The following is a 19,924-nucleotide window of genomic DNA, read 5'->3' as shown; positions in this document are numbered from 1 at the left end:
CTTTTATGAACCTTCGGTAGTAACCAGCTAATCCCAGAAAATTCTTAATTTCTGTCGGATTTCTTGGCGATTTCCAATTCATAACCGCATGAATCTTTGATTGATCAACTTTTATACCCTCGGCACAAATTACATGACCCAAAAATTGTACTTCTCTCAACCAGAATTCACACTTAAAAATTTTTGCAAATAACTGTTCTTGTTTCAACAAATTCAACACCTGTCTTAAATGTTCAGCGTGTTCGGCCTCTGTCTTTAAATACACTAATATGTCGTCTATAAACACAATCACAAATTTATCTAGAAATGGACGACACACTCTATTCATCAGATCCATGAAGACTGCTGGCGCGTTTGTTAACCCAAACGGCATGACCAAGAACTCATAATGACCATACCTAGTTCTAAAGGCTGTCTTTGGGATGTCAGATTCTGCAACTCTAACCTGATGATACCCAGATCGTAAATCTATCTTGGAGAAGTATGAAGCACCCTGCAACTGATCAAATAAATCATCTATTCTTGGCAGTGGGTACTTATTCTTTACTGTTTTCTTATTCAATTCCCGATAATCTATACACATACGCATGGTACCGTCCTTCTTTTTAACAAATAATACCGGTGCACCCCAAGGAGAAGAACTCGGTCTAATAAACCCACGATCTAATAGCTCCTGAATTTGTGACATCATCTCACGAATTTTTGACGGCGCTAAACGATACGGGGCTTTGGCAACTGGAGTGGCTCCAGGCACCAATTCAATCTTATACTCTACTTTTCTTATCGGCGGTAACCCTGGTAACTCGTCTGGAAACACTTCCAGAAACTCTGAAACTATTGGAATATCGTCTATTACTTTCTTTTCTTTCTTACCATCTACTACATAAGCTAGGAACGATTCACACCCTTTGGATAAAGATTTCCTGGCTTTCATCATTGATATCAACGAAAAACTATACCCACCCCGTTCCCCTCGGGCTATAACACGGGTTCCATCAGCTAAACGAAAGGAAATCATTTTCCTATCACACTTAATGCTAGCTCTAAGTGGGCTCAACCAATCCATTCCTAACACTACATCAAAACTAGGAATGGGTAACACTAAACAAGTCATAGGAAATGACTTTCCTTCAATATCAATACTAGCCCCAGTCACAAACGTTGTGACGGTTGTGATCTTTCCATCACCTACCTCTACTCTAATCGATTCAGGCAACACAGTAACAGGTAAATTCAACTTAACACAAAAGTCTAACGACATAAAAGACTTATTTGCACCACAATCAAACAATACACGCGCAGGTATTGAGTTGATTAAAAACATACCGGTAATCACTTCATCAGTAGTAGTGGCTGCCTCAACTGCCATCTGGAAAGCCCTAGCTTCTGCTGTTGGAGGATTCTTTCTCTTTTGCCCACTCGAGGCAGTAGAACCTCCGACTGATGCAGAACGTATACCTGACCCTGACCCTGCCCCGGAACTCACACTCTTTGTAGACAGACAATTTACTGCTCGATGCCCTGACTGATGACAGTTCCAACAAACATTGCTTGGAAACGAACACGCCTGAGATTCATGTCCAGTAACACCACACTTCATGCATCGCCTCGTGGCTTCTGAACACTGACCCCTATGTGACGACCTACATATCTTGCACTAGTCCCCTTTACCTGAACCAGACCCAGTACTACTTTGTTGAGTCTTACCCTTCTGTCTAAACCCAAATGATTTCTTTGACTTACTACTAGACTGACTAGTCACTTGACCACTTGGAGTCATCATACTTCCTGGAATTACACCTCTTGTCGCTTTCAAATCACTTTCCACCATTTTGGCCATAACAAAGGCCTGAGACAAACTCGTTGCCATTCTCACTGATGTTCGATATTCTGGCAAAATCACATTTACAAAATGCTGGATCCTTGATGTTTCATCTGGAACCCACTGAGCTACAAACCTCAACTTATCTATAAATTGACCAATCACTTCATCAATTGTCATCTGGCGTGTCATTTTCATTTCTAAAAATTCAGTTTTCAATCGGTTGAGATCAAAAGAGGTACAATACTGCTCACAAACTTTTCCTTGGAACTGTTCCCAAGTAATCTGATTCACATATTCTTTCGGAATACTTGCCACTAGTGCATTCCACCAAACCATCGCCCTACCCTTCAACAATCTATAGGCATATATAACTCTCAACTCCGGCTCACATTGACACTCTTCCAACGCCCTTTCAACTTCCATTAACCAATTCAAGGTTTCTGTCGGATCTGAACTTCCTGAATATTCTAGAGGTTTGCAATCCAAGAATTGCTTATACGTACATTTCTTATGGGGTTGAACATAAGGTTGTTGGATCATAGGTATCTGATACGGATTTATTAATATAGGGTTTTGATAATGGAAAGCATTTTGTGGTGACATGTTATATTGGTGGGGTATCTGGTTTTGCATCGGATATTGAAATTGAGTCTGATTCATATTGGGTATGGTTTGAGATTGGGCGGTTGGAAATCCCGGTGGTGTATCATCATTCCCAGAATTTCTTACTATTTCAAGCTCAGCAACCCTATCTTGAGCTTCTTTCAGTTTACTTTCTAATTCCTGAATATAACTCGTCTGATCATCATCGGACTCAACACCCTCATCAGGTGCCCTGTACGTTCTGAGGTTTGTCGGGCCGGTAGCGTTTGCATCTCTGTCTGCCATACCTGGGCTACAAAACAGCTCACACAAAAGCTTAATGGATAATTGGTTAGCTTAATACATTTAACAAATCAAGTATCCTACATTCACTTAATCCCCTCCACAGACATGTTTAACTTCACTCCGGGTTTGAGAACAAGAACATGCATGTACTTGCTGCCAAACCTATGCTCTGATACCAAATTGTGGTGCCAGCACATTTTTTTTTAAACCACAGCGGAAGACATATTATATTAAAACATAACCTTAGTTAAAGTATTACAAAAATCCACACTATATAATACTTATTTACAAACGACGTCACTTAAAAACTTCTGGTGTATTAGTACAAAAAGACACATAAGAGTTTGCAGAGTCAAACATGTCTTCATCAGCAGCTCCCATCCAACTAGCAGTACCTAAACCTGCGGGGGAGGAATGTGGGGGATTAGCGCACCGCTAAGTGAATGGAAACTATCTAACAGAATAAGCATAAGTACCATCATGCATAACTTATGATAATCTGCTAACGTCCATCTAGCATAAAAATAGCCACAACATCAATAATGACAGTATGAGGATCGTCAGCTTGTACGAGCACACGACTCCTAGCTGATCGGGCTTGAGTCTACCGATAATCCTTCCTATCGAGTCAACTGTATAACCATCCAGACGCAACACATGCGTCCTTGCACGTTATACTGAACAAACCACAGGACTTGGATCCAACCTGACCTAGCCTCGGTTGACCTCATATGAACCCTTACCTGACCTAGCCTCGGTGGGTTCCCAACCTGACCTAGCCTCGGTTGGTGTCAAACACAGTGTGCACATAAATCACATAACATCATGCATACAACGAACTAGCATGGCAATTCTAATAACAATAGCATGGTAATCATTACACTACAAGATAACAGAGTAAACACAAGTAGCATAGCCTGCTACTTAAACTCTATCCGTAGATAGACCCACTCACCGATTACTAGCAACTGAAGGTTCTCAGAGGTCTAATCTTTCTGAGCCTTCACCTTTTTGTTTATTACCTGTGAATCACCACATAATATCTCAAGTTAGTATTATATTCAAGTATTAATACACGACTTTACATTCTATGGAAATATTCACATAACAGACAAGGTTTTCGAGCAACATAAGGTTCTCGAGCACCTAAGGTTTTCGAGCAAAAAAATTCTCGAGCAGTTCGAGTTTTCGAGCGATATCGAGTTTTTCGAGCAATTCGAGCTTTTCGAGCAATTTTGAGTTTTTCGTGCAATTCGAGCTTTTCGAGCAATTTCGAATTTTCGAGCAATTCGAGCTTTTCGAGCAATTTCGAATTTTCGAGCATTAACATGTTTTCGAGCAGAAGGTTCTCGAGCACTCTTTTCGAGCGAGTTTCGAGCACTGTTTTCGAGCGAGTTTTTTGAGCACCTTCTTCTTCCCCATCAGCTTCGCTGATTTGGTGATTTTAAGCCAAAAAGGCTCGATTTCGAGGTTTATAGTCCAAATTCAAGCATAAAGAAACATACCAATCATACATAAACACTTTTCCCAACTATAAACATCAAAATCTAGCATTTACAATCAAGATTTGGGATTAATTCATCCCAAAATACTCACTTTATCATAAACTCAAGTTCTAACACACAATTCATCATTTTTAACAAGTTCTTGCTCAATTCACAGCATAATTAGATCATATAAACTATATAGCAACTATTTCTAACATCAATTAAACATAACAAACACAAATCATGAAGATTCATGCTCATATTTATCAAAAACCCATTTTACACCCAAAACCCAATTCTAGGAATTAAATGTAACAACCCAACCCGTTAACCAACCAATAACGCAGAAAGAAAAAAAAAATTTGCTGGTACAGCACATGGCGCGGCGCGCCATATGGCCGCGCGGCGCGCTAAAGTGGCCTGTACAAAAAGTTATGAAATGCGAAAATGTTTGACCACTTCCCGACGTATTTAGACAAAATGCTTTTAACCATACATTAATATATGTAGAACTAACACGTTCCATTAATAAAATTAGTTTTACGAAGACCGGGCCCACATTGGCCATTTTACGACTTTCGTACGAAAATACAAGTTTTCAACCACATGGCTATTAACACAAAATAAAGCCGAGCATGGCGATTGGGGATACGCTACCCCATCCTAATCAATCCAAAAGCAAGCCTTCTAAAGCAACTACGCGAGTCTACTAGTCCCCGCTTACCCGAACCTCCGCATCCATGCAAGCTATAAAAAAGTCAACAACGAGAGGGTAAGCTAACGCTTAGTGAATGATAACATACTACATACATATATATGTATAAAATGGAAACGCCACACAAATATCAAATACCTTATACGAACTTGTAACACAATTAGTATATCAACATACCCGTAAATACTAACAAGTCGTACACCATCCCAAAACCACATTAGCATGTACTCATCACAATATATATATAACATGCTATACAATCACAACACAATATGGTTAACCATAACGCTATGGTGCTACCGGCTCGTGGTTCACACCATACGTATTTGAGTCATACTCTTTTATAGTGCTACCGGCTCGTGGTTCACACTTCGACGCTACCGGCTCGTGGTTCACGCCTCGTTTTATAGTGCTACAGGCTCGTGGTTCACACTCGATACTACCAGATCGTGGTTCACATCTATTTTTATAGTGCTACCGGCTCGTGGTTAACACTCGATGCTACCGGCTCGTGGTTCACATCTATTTTTATAGTGCTACCGGCTCGTGGTTCACACTCGATGCTACCGGCTCGTGGTTCACATCTATTTTTATAGTGCTACCGGCTCGTGGTTCACACTCGATGCTACCATAACATCCACAAACAAATACGCCATAAACATGAACGCATAATTATTCCACTCACAATATTAACCCTTCACCATTGGGGTTATATAATTCACATCACCCGCCCATGTGATAACGTACACCCAAAGTGTGCACCTCGTCAAAGGTGGTCAACCAAAACGCACAACCGTGTCAATTGGACCTTTAGACAAGTTCATCAATCCACCTATATGTGAAGTGAGCTCTATGACCGAGAACCACTTCACCCGACCCGCACCCATCCTACACATACATATGCACATAGGATATTAACACTCACCTTGTCGCCTTGAAGAATGCTACCGAATCATCTGCAACTCGTCAATGGAAAGTACCTATTCCATTATCACAAATTCAACAACACACTTAGATTGGATTTACAAACCAACCCAATTTGACACTTAGTGCAAATTTGACCCAAATGCACTTCCAAGTACAAACCGCGCCCAAAATTAACCAATAATCACTAACACAAGTGAGAATGGTCTTAATACGCCAATTAAACCCCATCATAGGTGTTAAATACCTATCTTGCCCAAAATGACACTTAAACCCTAATTTGACCCATAAGAAGTCAATATCACGCCATTAGCAAGTTTTGACACCAAAACATATTTAACTCGGTTCTATGCTTCAACCTAATCCGTTTTAAGTTTATAAACCTTATTAATTCGACAATTGGGTCATAATCATCACCAAACCCTAATTTTGACCCAAAGTCAAAATTAGTCAACCAACACACCTAAAAGTGTTCCAACACTTCCATAATCACTAAACCTAGTGATTAAACCCAATTACAAGTCCTAATCAAGGACAATTTGTTCACCAACCCAAAATCCACCAACAATAACAATAAACCCGATTACTAGCATCCACAAACTCAATTCAAGAGTTTGAATGGGTTTATTAACAATTTAAGTTCAAACCCTAACTTGAATATCAAATCACTAAGATGAAATTAGGAGTTAGAACTTACCAATACCGCCAAAATGATGCCGTTGACGAGTAGAACAACTTTAATACCCGAGGTTTGACCCGAAACACCCTTCTTCTTCTCCAATTGGAGCTCTCTCTCTCTAAAGCTCTACTCTCACTCTAGGGTTTGAAGATGAGAGTGTTTGATGAGTGAAAATGTGATCCAAACTGATCAAAGGATCAGTTTTGATGACCCCAAACCGAACCCAAGTGAAAAGACCAAAGTACCCTTCATTTAGACCTTTTAAAAAGGCTGAAAATTGCATCAGACGGGTTCGGCGCGCCTCGCCGAAAGGTGGAGCGCCGCTCCAACCTTCAGGTCAGTTTTCAGTTTCTTGTTTTGGCCATAACTTTTTGACCGTAGCTCCGTTTTCGATGAATCAAATATCGTTGGAAACGTGATAAGATTTCCTTTTCAATGGTAAGGCTTTGGAACATCAACACAAACTTTATTTGGGGTTGAAAGGATACGTACACACCTTGTCACTTCAGACAACGTCCAGTTTCCTTCGGCGTCCGAGCAAGCAACACGTTAACTTCATACAAGCATCGTACACCATAAATACATTATGTACAATAAATATTTGGGTCTTACAACTCTCCCCCAATTAAACTCGATCACGTCCTCGTGATCTTCTCCACTTAACCAATCCGGACCTACTCAACGATCCTCACTCAAGTCCCAATACGAACTTTCCTAGACAATTCTTCCCAACGGATCACTTTTAACAACTAAAATCGTCAACCATGATTTATAAAAACCACAATCCGAGCACTAAAACCTGCTCAATTTCCCATATCGGGAAAAACTCAACCAACCTCGTACCGAGATATAAATTCCTTAGCGTACCTTTACCACGGACAACGCTAAAAGTGACCAAGTCTCAACCTAAAGTCAACACTCCGAACGTTGAAGATCGAACCACATGAATCCTCACGGATTACTCTTACCACTAAACATCCTTTGTAGTGGGCAATACAACCAATACGCCACTATCCTAACATCATAAGCAACGACTAAAACCAAAAGCTCCCAAAACGACTATGGCAACGCTAATCCTAAGGTGTCCAAAATTGACTATTGTCACACCCGTAACAACACGTGAGCGAAACACGGCTATCGCAATCACTAATCACACAACATGGTCCTCACGATCCTACCATCGGTGTATAAAACAACCAATAGATCACTCAACACCTGATGAAGTCAGCGGACCCCGAAGGTCATGCTCCACTAATCAAAAATACTATGATGAAGTCAGCGGACCCCGAAGGTCATGCTTCACCAATCACATACGTACTTTTGGCCTCGAACAACGAGTAGTGCAACATCGCACTCTGTTACACTATAGTGAACCCTAACGGATACCACTAACCATCCACACAATCGAGCAAAAACCACCTATATCAAACATAGGTACAAAACAATAATTCTCTAAAAGAGAATCCGACACACACATCCCTTAACCGAGGGATTTCACCTTGCTTACCAAACACGTCCATTATCTCTCAACGAGATTTACCACATTACCACCTTGGTGATAATTCAAATCCAAAATCATAAGTACAATTTAACCGAAATTGTACTCTACCACAATCGACCAAATCTAGGTCCCGACACAAGTTTCGGTTTACTAAAACATTGTCCGAAATCTCACACTAAAACCTCCTCGTGCGGGAGTGTAACTCCTCTACTTGGAATTACGTTCCATAACCGCATCTCGTACACTCGTACAATGCTACCAAAGGTAGACTTTACCAATAATTGGGTTCGCACGGCCCATCACCATGTCTTGCTCCAACTTTGAGCATACCAAGGATCCTAACCTATCCTTGAACATTTCGAACGAAAAGTGTACCACAAATTACACGAACTATACACTCGCAATCATCCAATTGCTTTAGTTTGTCAAATTTCACCCGATCACTCATGAACCTAAGGGTTTCACTTCGGTACCCTGAGTACAGTGTAACCGCAACACAATCGGAGTCGAACACCATGCTAGTAGGTATAAAAGAGGCACCTAATGTCGCGTCACGTAGAATCCTTTACCAACATACATCGAGATCCGAAACACTCAATTTCTCGGGTTTCATCCCTCCCGTCGAACCTCATGGTTCATCAACTTCAACACGAGAGCGAACACGCTCTAACATCCGAACACCAAAACTCATTTCCATGGCTTGGTAGAGACATTTCCTAAATACTAAGGAATGCTTGGTTACGCCAAGTCTTACGCCCTTCGCCCGACAATCCAAAGTCACCATAGGGTACTTCCATTAGGAACGTCACCCATATCAATAACATGCACAACATAATTGAGACCTTAAGGGTCTCACTCGAACGAGCTAAACAACCCGATACCAACCAAAATGCCTAAGCACCCAAGGATTCACACCATAGAGTCAAGGCACAACACACCACTTATACGCTCTGCTGAGAGCAAACCGGAACCATAAACGTAAACCGCCCGCTTGCTACAAATTATCTCCAACGGAGAATAAAGTTTAGCTAAGACTTACGCACATACCGCATGTTATTACAAACGAATGACATATGATTTCGTACTAAAAGTACCTGATGTAGCGCTGTTGGGCTTCCGTGCTCCACTTCCCATCATATATTCGCGCTCTAACCTCCTGACCTGATCGTCATGCAATTCGGAACACTCTGACTTCCGGTGTCCCTCCATTCGGCAAATGAAACATCTGATTGAACCTAAAGGCACCACCGTACAATCTTGTGCCAAATGACCCCGTTCCCCACACTTAAAGCACGTAAGCTTGTAACCCTTCTTACTCTTCTTCTTCACATTCTCGAAGCCTTCAGGCGTACTTCGTGCCCTCTTACCATGAGCACCATGTAATCCTAACCTTGCAAGTACATCTTCATCATCGCTACCTCGAGGTTTGGGAAACCTCTTTTCAAACTCTTTCTTTACAACTTTAGTCACTTGGTCTCGGACCACTTTTGTCATTTGTCCTTCGACCAACTCCTTGGTTACTTCTCTAACTCTGCCGGTGAAAATCGAGACATATCGTTCAAACACAGCCTCAATCTTTAACGTTAACTCATCCTTCCCTTCGTGAATAGGCTCACTCGTTCCGCATCCATCTTCCGTTTTCATTCTAAGGAATGCAAACGATTAGATCACGAACGTATAAACCACACGCACAACACCGTCCCATCTTGCTAAACACTCGTCGTACATCACTTACTAGACACGATTTGCACCCGTAATAAGGTTTGCAAGTCCTTATTACGCATACACGCCGTATCGGCTCGTTAGTACAACGACCGCCTCGCTCGATGATATATGCAACCGCAACATAAACAAAGCACAAACAAAATCCTACGCGATATAAACACACTCGAGAATTATTATCACATCACAATAATATATTAATAATATCCGCATTACTAATATACAAGTTAGTCAATCTATAAACAAGGCACTAACTAAACCCATTCCGACCCGTAATCCTACAAGTCCCGCAACATTTAAGCACACACACAAGTCTAAGTCTAGGCACCTATCTCAAGTCACCTAAATCCCTTAGACCATGCTCTGATACCACTTGTAACAACCCAACCCGTTAACCAACCAATAACGCAGAAAGAAAAAATTTTTTTTTGCTGGTACAGCACATGGCGCGGCGCGCCATATGGCCGCGCGGCGCTCCAAAGTGGCCTGTCCAAAAAGTCATGAAATGCGAAAATGTTTGACCACTTCCCGACGTATTTAGACAAAACGCTTTTAACCATACATTAATATATGTAGAACTAACACGTTCCATTAATAAAATTAGTTTTACGAAGACCGGGCCCACATTGGCCGTTTTTCGACTTTCGTACGAAAATACAAGTTTTCAACCACATGGCTATTAACACAAAATAAAGCCGAGCATGGCGATTGGGGATACGCTACCCCATCCTAATCAATCCAAAAGCAAGCCTTCTAAAGCAACTACGCGAGTCCACTAGTCCCCGCTTACCCGAACCTCCGCATCCATGCAATCTATAAAAAAGTCAACAACGAGAGGGTAAGCTAACGCTTAGTGAATGATAACATACTACATACATATATATGTATAAAATGGACACGCCACACAAATATCAAATACCTTATACGAACTTGTAACACAATTAGTATATCAACATACCCGTAAATACTAACAAGTCGTACACCATCCCAAAACCACATTAGCATGTACTCATCACAATATATATATAACATGCTATACAATCACAACACAATATGGTTAACCATAATGCTATGGTGCTACCGGCTCGTGGTTCACACCATACGTATTTGAGTCATACTCTTTTATAGTGCTACCGGCTCGTGGTTCACACTTCGACGCTACCGGCTCGTGGTTCACGCCTCGTTTTATAGTGCTACCGGCTCGTGGTTCACACTCGATACTACCAGCTCGTGGTTCACATCTATTTTTATAGTGCTACCGGCACGTGGTTCACACTCGATGCTACCGGCTCGTGGTTCACATCTATTTTTATAGTGCTACCGGCTCGTGGTTCACACTCGATGCTACCGGCTCGTGGTTCACATCTATTTTTATAGTGCTACCGGCTCGTGGTTCACACTCGATGCTACCATAACATCCACAAATAAATACGCCATAAACATGAACGCATAATTATTCCACTCACAATATTAACCCTTCGCCATTGGGGTTATATAATTCACATCACCCGCCCATGTGATAACGTACACCCAAAGTGTGCACCTCGTCAAAGGTGGTCAACCAAAATGCACAACCGTGTCAATTGGACCTATAGACAAGTTCATCAATCCACCTATATGTGAAGTGAGCTCTATGACCGAGAACCACTTCACCCGACCCGCACCCATCCTACACATACATATGCACATAAGATATTAACACTCACCTTGTCGCCTTGAAGAATGCTACCGAATCATCTGCAACTCGTCAATGGAAAGTACCTATTCCATTATCACAAATTCAACAACACACTTAGATTGGATTTACAAACCAACCCAATTTGACACTTAGTGCAAATTTGACCCAAATGCACTTCCAAGTACAAACCGCGCCCAAAATTAACCAATAATTACTAACACAAGTGAGAATGGTCTTAATACGCCAATTAAACCCCATCATAGGTGTTAAATACCTATCTTGCCCAAAATGACACTTAAACCCTAATTTGACCCATAAGAAGTCAATATCACGCCATTAGCAAGTTTTGACACCAAAACATATTTAACTCGGTTCTATGCTTCAACCTAATCCGTTTTAAGTTTATAAACCTTATTAATTCGACAATTGGGTCATAATCATCACCAAACCCCAATTTTGACCCAAAGTCAAAATTAGTCAACCAACACACCTAAAAGTGTTCCAACACTTCCATAATCACTAAACCTAGTGATTAAACCCAATTACAAGTCCTAATCAAGGCCAATTTGTTCACCAACCCAAAATCCACCAACAATAACAATAAACCAGATTACAAGCATCCACAAACTCAATTCAAGAGTTTGAATGAGTTTATTAACAATTTAAGTTCAAACCCTAACTTGAATATCAAATCACTAAGATGAAATTCGGAGTTAGAACTTACCAATACCGCCAAAATGATGCCGTTGACGAGTAGAACAACTTTAATACCCAAGGTTTGACCCGAAACACCCTTCTTCTTCTCCAATTGGAGCTCTCTCTCTCTCTCTAAAGCTCTACTCTCACTCTAGGGTTTGAAGATGAGAGTGTTTGATGAGTGAAAATGTGATCCAAACTGATCAAAGGATCAGTTTTGATGACCCCAAACCGACCCCAAGTGAAAAGACCAAAGTACCCTTCATTTAGACCTTTTAAAAAGGCTAAAAATTGCATCAGACGGGTTCGGCGCGCCGCGCCGAAAGGTGGAGCGCTGCTCCAACCTTCAGGTCAGTTTTCAGTTTCTTGTTTTGGCCATAACTTTTTGACCGTAGCTCCGTTTTCGATGAATCAAATATCGTTGGAAATGTGATAAGATTTCCTTTCCAATGGTAAGGCTTTGGAACATCAACACAAACTTTATTTGGGGTTGAAAGGATACGTACACACCTTGTCACTTCAGACAACGTCCAGTTTCCTTCGGCGTCCGAGCAAGCAACACATAAACTTCATACACGCATCGTACACCATAAATACATTATGTACAATAAATATTTGGGTCTTACATTAAAGCACGAATTCAAGCATGCTAACCTGGATAAATGCTTGTAAGAATGATAGGATTCAGTTCCTAAAGCCTCTTGATTCAATTTCTAGCTTAGATTCAATTAGGGTTTTGAGATGATGAAAGTTAGGTACGGGTCTTGTTCTTGCACAAATTGGGAAATGAATGGAAGTATCCAGATATTAGTTACTTAAGTGGGTTATAAACCCACACCCCATAACACACGAGTATTTATCAGTTATCTGATATCTTTCGTACTTAGTTTGACAACCCTAACAAAGTCCAAATTAAATAAATGAACCTGTTCTGTGACCCTTGTCACAAACTGGTCTTAACCAAATAATAAAATATCACTGAACATTAAATTAAAATAAAAGCATAATTAACCACACAATTATGCCTAAGGGTAATTAAGTAATCTTACTTCTAACCCCGGTTTCAGTCTATTACAGGTGAGTTAGTCGCGGTGTTCAAGACATCACCCGGAGGATTAGTGATTACGCAGTGTTTAAGTAACACTAATGGATGTTATGAACTCCGACGGTCTTTTACGAGTACCGTTCCCTTGTATGATTGGTTAACCATGGTTGTGTGAATTCGTATCTAGCATATTAAATTGTGAACTATATGCTATTGTTGTTGCTAACTTTTTGTGAATTATGGATAGTAGTTTATGCATGATGTTTGCATGGTTATCGAATTGCTAGCTTGTATGCGGTATTGTGTAAGTGATTGCAAGTAAGTAGATTATATATGAACATGTATAATTATTACATTCACTAAGCAATCAGCTTACCCCTCTCGTTGTTTATCTTTTTAGATGCAGGTGCGGATAGGGGAAAAGGGGTTGTTGGGCACTAGGTGTCCTTTGATGATGTTTCGTTGGAGCGTTTGGAAGTTGGCCTAACGTTTTGGGTAGTTTAGCCCCAAACCATGCTCGAAGTGTCAATTAGATTATAAACTATCATTTGTAGTGGGTCGAACTTGTATTAAACTTAATTAATGGCCTTCGTGCCTTGTAAACATTTAAATTGTGGTACGTTTTAAATTGAACTTGTGGAATGGTTTACATATTTAATTGGCGCGTAAATGTGTATTATTTTTTTTAAAAAAATTTATCGTATGGAATACGGGTTGGGTTGTTTCAAGTGGTATCAGAGCATGGTCTAAGGGATTTAGGCGACTTGAGATAGGTGCCTAGACTTAGACTTTATTGTGTATGCATTTTTATGCGGGACTTGTAGGACTTCGGGTCGGATCGAGAATTATTAGTGCTTAGGTTTATGTGATCTAACCTTGCACTAATTGTTTTGTGTTGTAGTTGTAATCATCAAGTGAGATAGACGTTGTACTAATGAGTTAATGCGACGTGCTCGCATAGCAATGACTAGCTACCATTGTTATGTGTGCAAATTACGTCAAACGAGCGATGTATGACGATTGTTGAGCAAGATGGGGCGGTAAGGTGTATACGTATATATATGCGTGTCATGTCTTTTCATTCGTTGTTTAACCTCTTTCGTTTTGTAGAATGAAGATGAGAAATGAACACGACACCGATAATGGGGGCACGAGCGAGGACCCCGAGTTCACGGCCAAAGTTGAGGCCATCTTTAAACGTCAAAAAGCGGAGTTTCTCGAAGACGTTAAGAAGATGTTTCTAGATACGATCGACGAGAAACTAGTTAATATGGTTAGGGAACAAGTTAAGCTTGTTCTACAAGGGGATAATGTGGGGAGACGGGACTTCTTTTATAAGAATTTCAAGGACTCTCAACCTCCCACCTTCGATGGTGAACGGGACCCACTTAAGAGTGCTCGTTGGATCTCCGATATGGAGGGGGCCTTTCGTACATGTGAATGCCCTCTCGATAAAAAAACGAGATATGGTTGTAGCATGTTAAGAGGAAATGCTAAATTGTGGTGGGACGCAAAAATCCAAGTCTATGGTGAAGAACAATGCATGGATTTTACTTGGGACGAGTTCAAGGCGGAGTTTTTCGATGAATACCAAACTTCGGCCGATCTTACTAGGCTTAAGGACGAGTTATGTTCCTTGAGGCAAGGGTCGATGAATTTGAACACTCTCAAATCCGTGTTTTTGTCCAAGACCCAATTTTGACCGGAGTATGTTGGGAATGATAAAATGTTGAAAGAAGATTTCTATCGAATCTTGAATGATAGTTATCAAGAAAAGATAAGTGTAAACGTGGTGAAGAGTTTCGACGAGTTGTTTAATATGGCCAAAGGTTTTGAGGCGCTCGTGTTAAGAAAGAGTGGCTTTACTTTTGGCAAGAGGAAATTCGAAGCTACAAGTCATTCGAACAAGAAGAGTAATGGTGCAACTGAAAGTGTTGGTAGTGTGAAGAAAAGTGTTCCTGGAGAGTTCCTTTATTCTTGTCACAATTATGGACGAAAGGGACATATGGCCCGTGATTGCACCAACCCTCCTTCTACAACTAAACTCACTTGTTATAATTGAGGTAAAGAAGGGCATAAGAGTCCGGAATGTCCCAATTTGAACAATGATCATGTTAAGAAATTGGAGAAGGCGGCGGGTACGGCTAGGGGTCGCAACTACTTGATGACGAATGAAGAAGCCAAACAATCAAATGAAGTCATCTCAGGTACTTTCATGGTTAACTCTAGTTCGGCACGTATACTTTTTGATAGTGGTGCTAACTTGTCGTTTTGTCCCCAAGATTTGTGCCTAAGTTGAATAAACCGCTAGCTAAGTTAAGTCATCTGGTAGAAGTCGAAATAGCGGATGGTAAAACGGTGCTAGGGGTTGATGTTTGTGAAAATTGTAATGTTGTATTTGGTACCGAAACTTTTGAAATCGATCTCATTCCGATGACTTTGGGTGATTTTGATATTGTTGTTGGTATGGATTAGCTCGATCGTAATAGAGCTGATATTGCATGCCATGATAAATTCATTCGGGTGAAGACCCCAAGTGGGGGGGAGTTAATTATTCATGGCGATAAGCGAAGAAGACTTGTGCCGATATGCACTTTTACACGGGGACGTCGTTTCCTTGTTAGTGGTGGCATGGCTTTCCTTGCCCAAGTTGTTGATACTCGTGTTGAGCCACCACCCATTCGTGAAATTCCGGAGGTAAATGAATTTGAAGACGTTTTTCCGGATGAGTTACCGGGTGTTCCGGCGAAAAGACAAGTTGAATTTCGCATTGAGTTGGTTCCGGGGGCTACCCCCATTGCTAAAACTCCTTATCGTTTAGCGCCGACGGAAATGGAAGAATTGTTAAATCAAACCCAAGAGTTGCTTGAAAAGGGTTTTATTCGACCGAGTTCCTCGCCATGGGGTGCTCCGATTTTATTTGTGAAGAAGAAGGATGGTAGTATGTGGATGTGCATCGATTATCGGGAATTGAACAAAGTGACAATCAAGAATCATTATCCATTGCCTCGGATTGACGATTTGTTTGACCTACTCCAAGGTGCAACGTATTTTTCTAAGATTGACTTACGGTTCGGCTATCATCAAGTACGGGTCCTTGAGGAAGACATAGAGAAAACGGCTTTTCGAACGCGTTATGGGCATTTTGAGTTCGTAGTTATGCCTTTTGGTCTTACGAATGCACCGGTGGCATTCATGGATCTAATGAACCGAGTGTGCCAACCTATGTTTGACAAGTCGGTAATTGTGTTCATTGACGACATACTTGTTTATTCTAAGAGTATGAAGGAACATGAGCACCATTTGCGCGAAGTATTGAAGACGTTGTGGAAGGAGAAGTTGTATGCAAAATTCTCCAAATGTGAATTTTGGCTAAGGGAAGTTCAATTCCTTGGCCATATTGTGAATAAAGAAGTTATCCAAGTAGATCCGGGGAAGATTGAGACGGTGAAGAGTTGGGGAAACCGACTATGCCTACGGAAATTCGGAGTTTTCTTGGGTTGTCCGGTTATTATCGTCGGTTTATCCAAGACTTTTCTAAGATTACTTCTCCTTTGACAAAGGTGACAAGGAAGAACGTAAGGTTCAATTGGGAAAACGAGCAAGAAATTGCTTTTCAACTGTTAAAAGAGAAGTTGTGTCAAGCTCTGGTGTTAGTGTTGCCGGAAGGGGTAGAAGACATGACGGTTTATTGTGATGCTTCTTTAAATGGGCTCGGGTGTGTTCTAATGCAAAGGGGTAAAGTCATCGCTTACGCCTCTCGACAATTAAAGGAACACGAAAAGAGATACCCGACTCATGATCTTGAATTGGCGGCGGTGGTTCATGCGTTGAAAATTTGGCGCCACTACTTGTATGGTGTCAAGTGCACGATCTATTCGGATCATAAGAGTTTAAAATATCTCTTTGACCAACGAGATTTGAATTATCATCAACGTAGGTGGATGGATGTGGTAAAGGATTATGATTGTGAAATACTTTATCATCCGGGGAAGGCGAACGTGGTCGCGGATGTGTTAAGTAGGAAGAGTTAACATCCGGCGATACGAGTAGGATCGTTACGCATGATTATTACTAACGATTTTCTTGTAAAGCTTGGTGAGATTCAAATTGAAGCTTTTGTTCACAACAAGCATGAAGAGCGGATTGTGGGGGTAAACGGAGTCTATTACTTTAGGCCCACATGGTTTGTTGTCTTTTCAAGGAAGAGCGTGGGTGCCTAAGTGTGATAACCCGGAAATTTCCGACAAAATTTAAACACAATCTCATTTAACTTCAAACAAATTCCGACGATTCCCGAACAAATAATTTTAAATAAATAAATATATACATATATATAAACATGACTTAATTGTTATAACTAGAAATGTAAAATTTTATAAAAGATAATATTGTTGTTATTACTTTTATTATTATTATTATTAATATTAAATGTTAATATCAATATCAGTATTAGTTATATTATTACTTGCAATATAGAATGAAATGTGATACATTTAAATTGTAATATTATTATTATTACTAGTATTATTGTTATCATTACTAATATCAATATTATAATTTATAATAAAATTATGATTTCTATTATTTATTCATTATCATTATTAAAATAAGTATTATTATAAAAATATCATTCATCATTAATGATATTATTATTGTTAACATAATTATCAACAAATATCACTATTCTTGTTATTTATATTATTGTTGTATTAAAAGTATTATTATTATTATTATTATTATTATTATTATTATTATTATTATTATTATTATTATTATTATTATTATTATTAATACAATTATTATTATTATCAATATAATTATTATTATAATTATTGTTAATTTGTATATTAATTAAATGAAAAAGGTATATACCAAAATTAGGTACTAACAACGACTGATTTTTTTTTTAAAGAAACAGATCACGATCTTCTTTATATTTTATAAAAGATAAATTATGTATTTTACTTTTATATTTTTTATTTATTTCTGTTTGATCAATGAGTCGACACCCACAAATCTGCATTATAAAAATCTGTCATATGGTGTTGTTATAAACCAGTCGATTTTTACATTATCATTATCAGTTTCAATTACCTTTCAAAGTTTTTATTTAATTAAATCTAAAAGGAAAAAGAAAAAAAAAATCCAAAACAGTCGTTGGTCTCTGTTCATGTTTTTTTTAAAAGCGCGAATTCAAAACAAATTCTAAAATCCATGAATGCAGTGTTGTTAGTAATCATCCACTCAATCTATTTGCAAAATTTTAGGTTCCAATTCTTCCTATCAATGTTTAATTTTCAAGCCAAAGTTTAAATTTAAAAAGGCAAATGTATTGTTCATCGCAAAATTTGAGTTTGTTGTGATGTTTCAAGTCAAATTGATGATTCCTAAAGCTTCTATGAGTCATTTAAAACTTATTTCATGTTGAAACCGTAGCCTAAAACTATCTCTAATTCGAAATCAAGTTTTTTTTAGTTGTGACTGCAGTAGCAGTTTTAGTTATATTTTTTTTTTCTTTTTCGTTTTCATTTCTATACAAACATTTGATGTTGATTATTATGATTATTTAAAGTATCTAAATCAGTGTTGTGATGATTTAAAGTGTCTTGGTCGATTTTTATTTTTGAAGAAGAAGGAAGTAGAAACAGAAAACGAATAAGGGATAAATATAAATGAATTGTGATATTAATCAGAAAAACAAGATCAGTCAAATGGTTATGAGTGTTTGCGGGTGAGCGAGAGTTCTCGGGTTCGAACCCGGTCGTAGGCATTTCTTTTTGGGAAAACATTTAAAGGTAGCTTTTCTTTTATTATTATTATTATTATTATTATTATTATTATTATTATTATTATTATTATTATTATTATTATTATTATTATTATTATTATTATTATTATTATTATTATTACTATTATTACTAAAAATATGAATCATCATTATTATTATTACTATTATTATTATTATTATTAAAATAATAAAAGTTATTATTATTTTCATTAATCTTAGTATTAATATTTTTTTTAAAGTATTTTTATTAAAATTATCATTAGTAATAAGATTTTTATAATTATTATTATTATTAAGTGTGGAGTATTATTATCAAAATGATTATTTTCATTATCATCGTTATTAAATTTTTTTATTTAAAAACTACAAGTATTATTATTAGAATTAAAATTATAGGAGTTATTAATAAAACTATCATTAATATTAAAATTTATACTATCATTATTATTTTTTTTACTAATATTATCTTAGTATTATTATAACTACCGTTTTAACAAACAAATAATATATATATAAAAATATATTTAAAATACATAACTTAACTATATAAAATTTCTTATGTATTTTTAAATATACAAAATAAATACATTTAATTAAATAATAAAATATATATAAATTATTAATACAAAAGCTATATCACTAACAATAAAATATATGTTTGTTCAATTTCGATTATATGTGTTAATGAATATACAAACGATATAGGTTCGTGAATCCAAGGACAACCTTACACTTGTTCAGCGCCATCAAACACATAATTACTACAAACTATCGTATCGTATCGTGAGTTTTCATAGCTCCCTTTTTATCTATATTTTTTGGCTGAGAATACATGCGCAACTTTTATAACTGTTTTTACATGTTAGACACAAGTACTCAGACTTTTATGCTGAATACGTGCTTTGTCATGCTAAATCCCTGCCGTAATACCGTTAATTGCTTGGTGAACACAAACTTAGTTATTATGAATAGC

The sequence above is a fragment of the Rutidosis leptorrhynchoides genome, chromosome 3 (genome assembly GCF_046630445.1).
Source record: "Rutidosis leptorrhynchoides isolate AG116_Rl617_1_P2 chromosome 3, CSIRO_AGI_Rlap_v1, whole genome shotgun sequence".
Classification (NCBI taxonomy): Eukaryota; Viridiplantae; Streptophyta; class Magnoliopsida; order Asterales; family Asteraceae; genus Rutidosis; species Rutidosis leptorrhynchoides.
The sequence above is the reverse complement of the archived record's forward strand: the minus strand, read 5'-3'. Positions refer to the sequence as shown.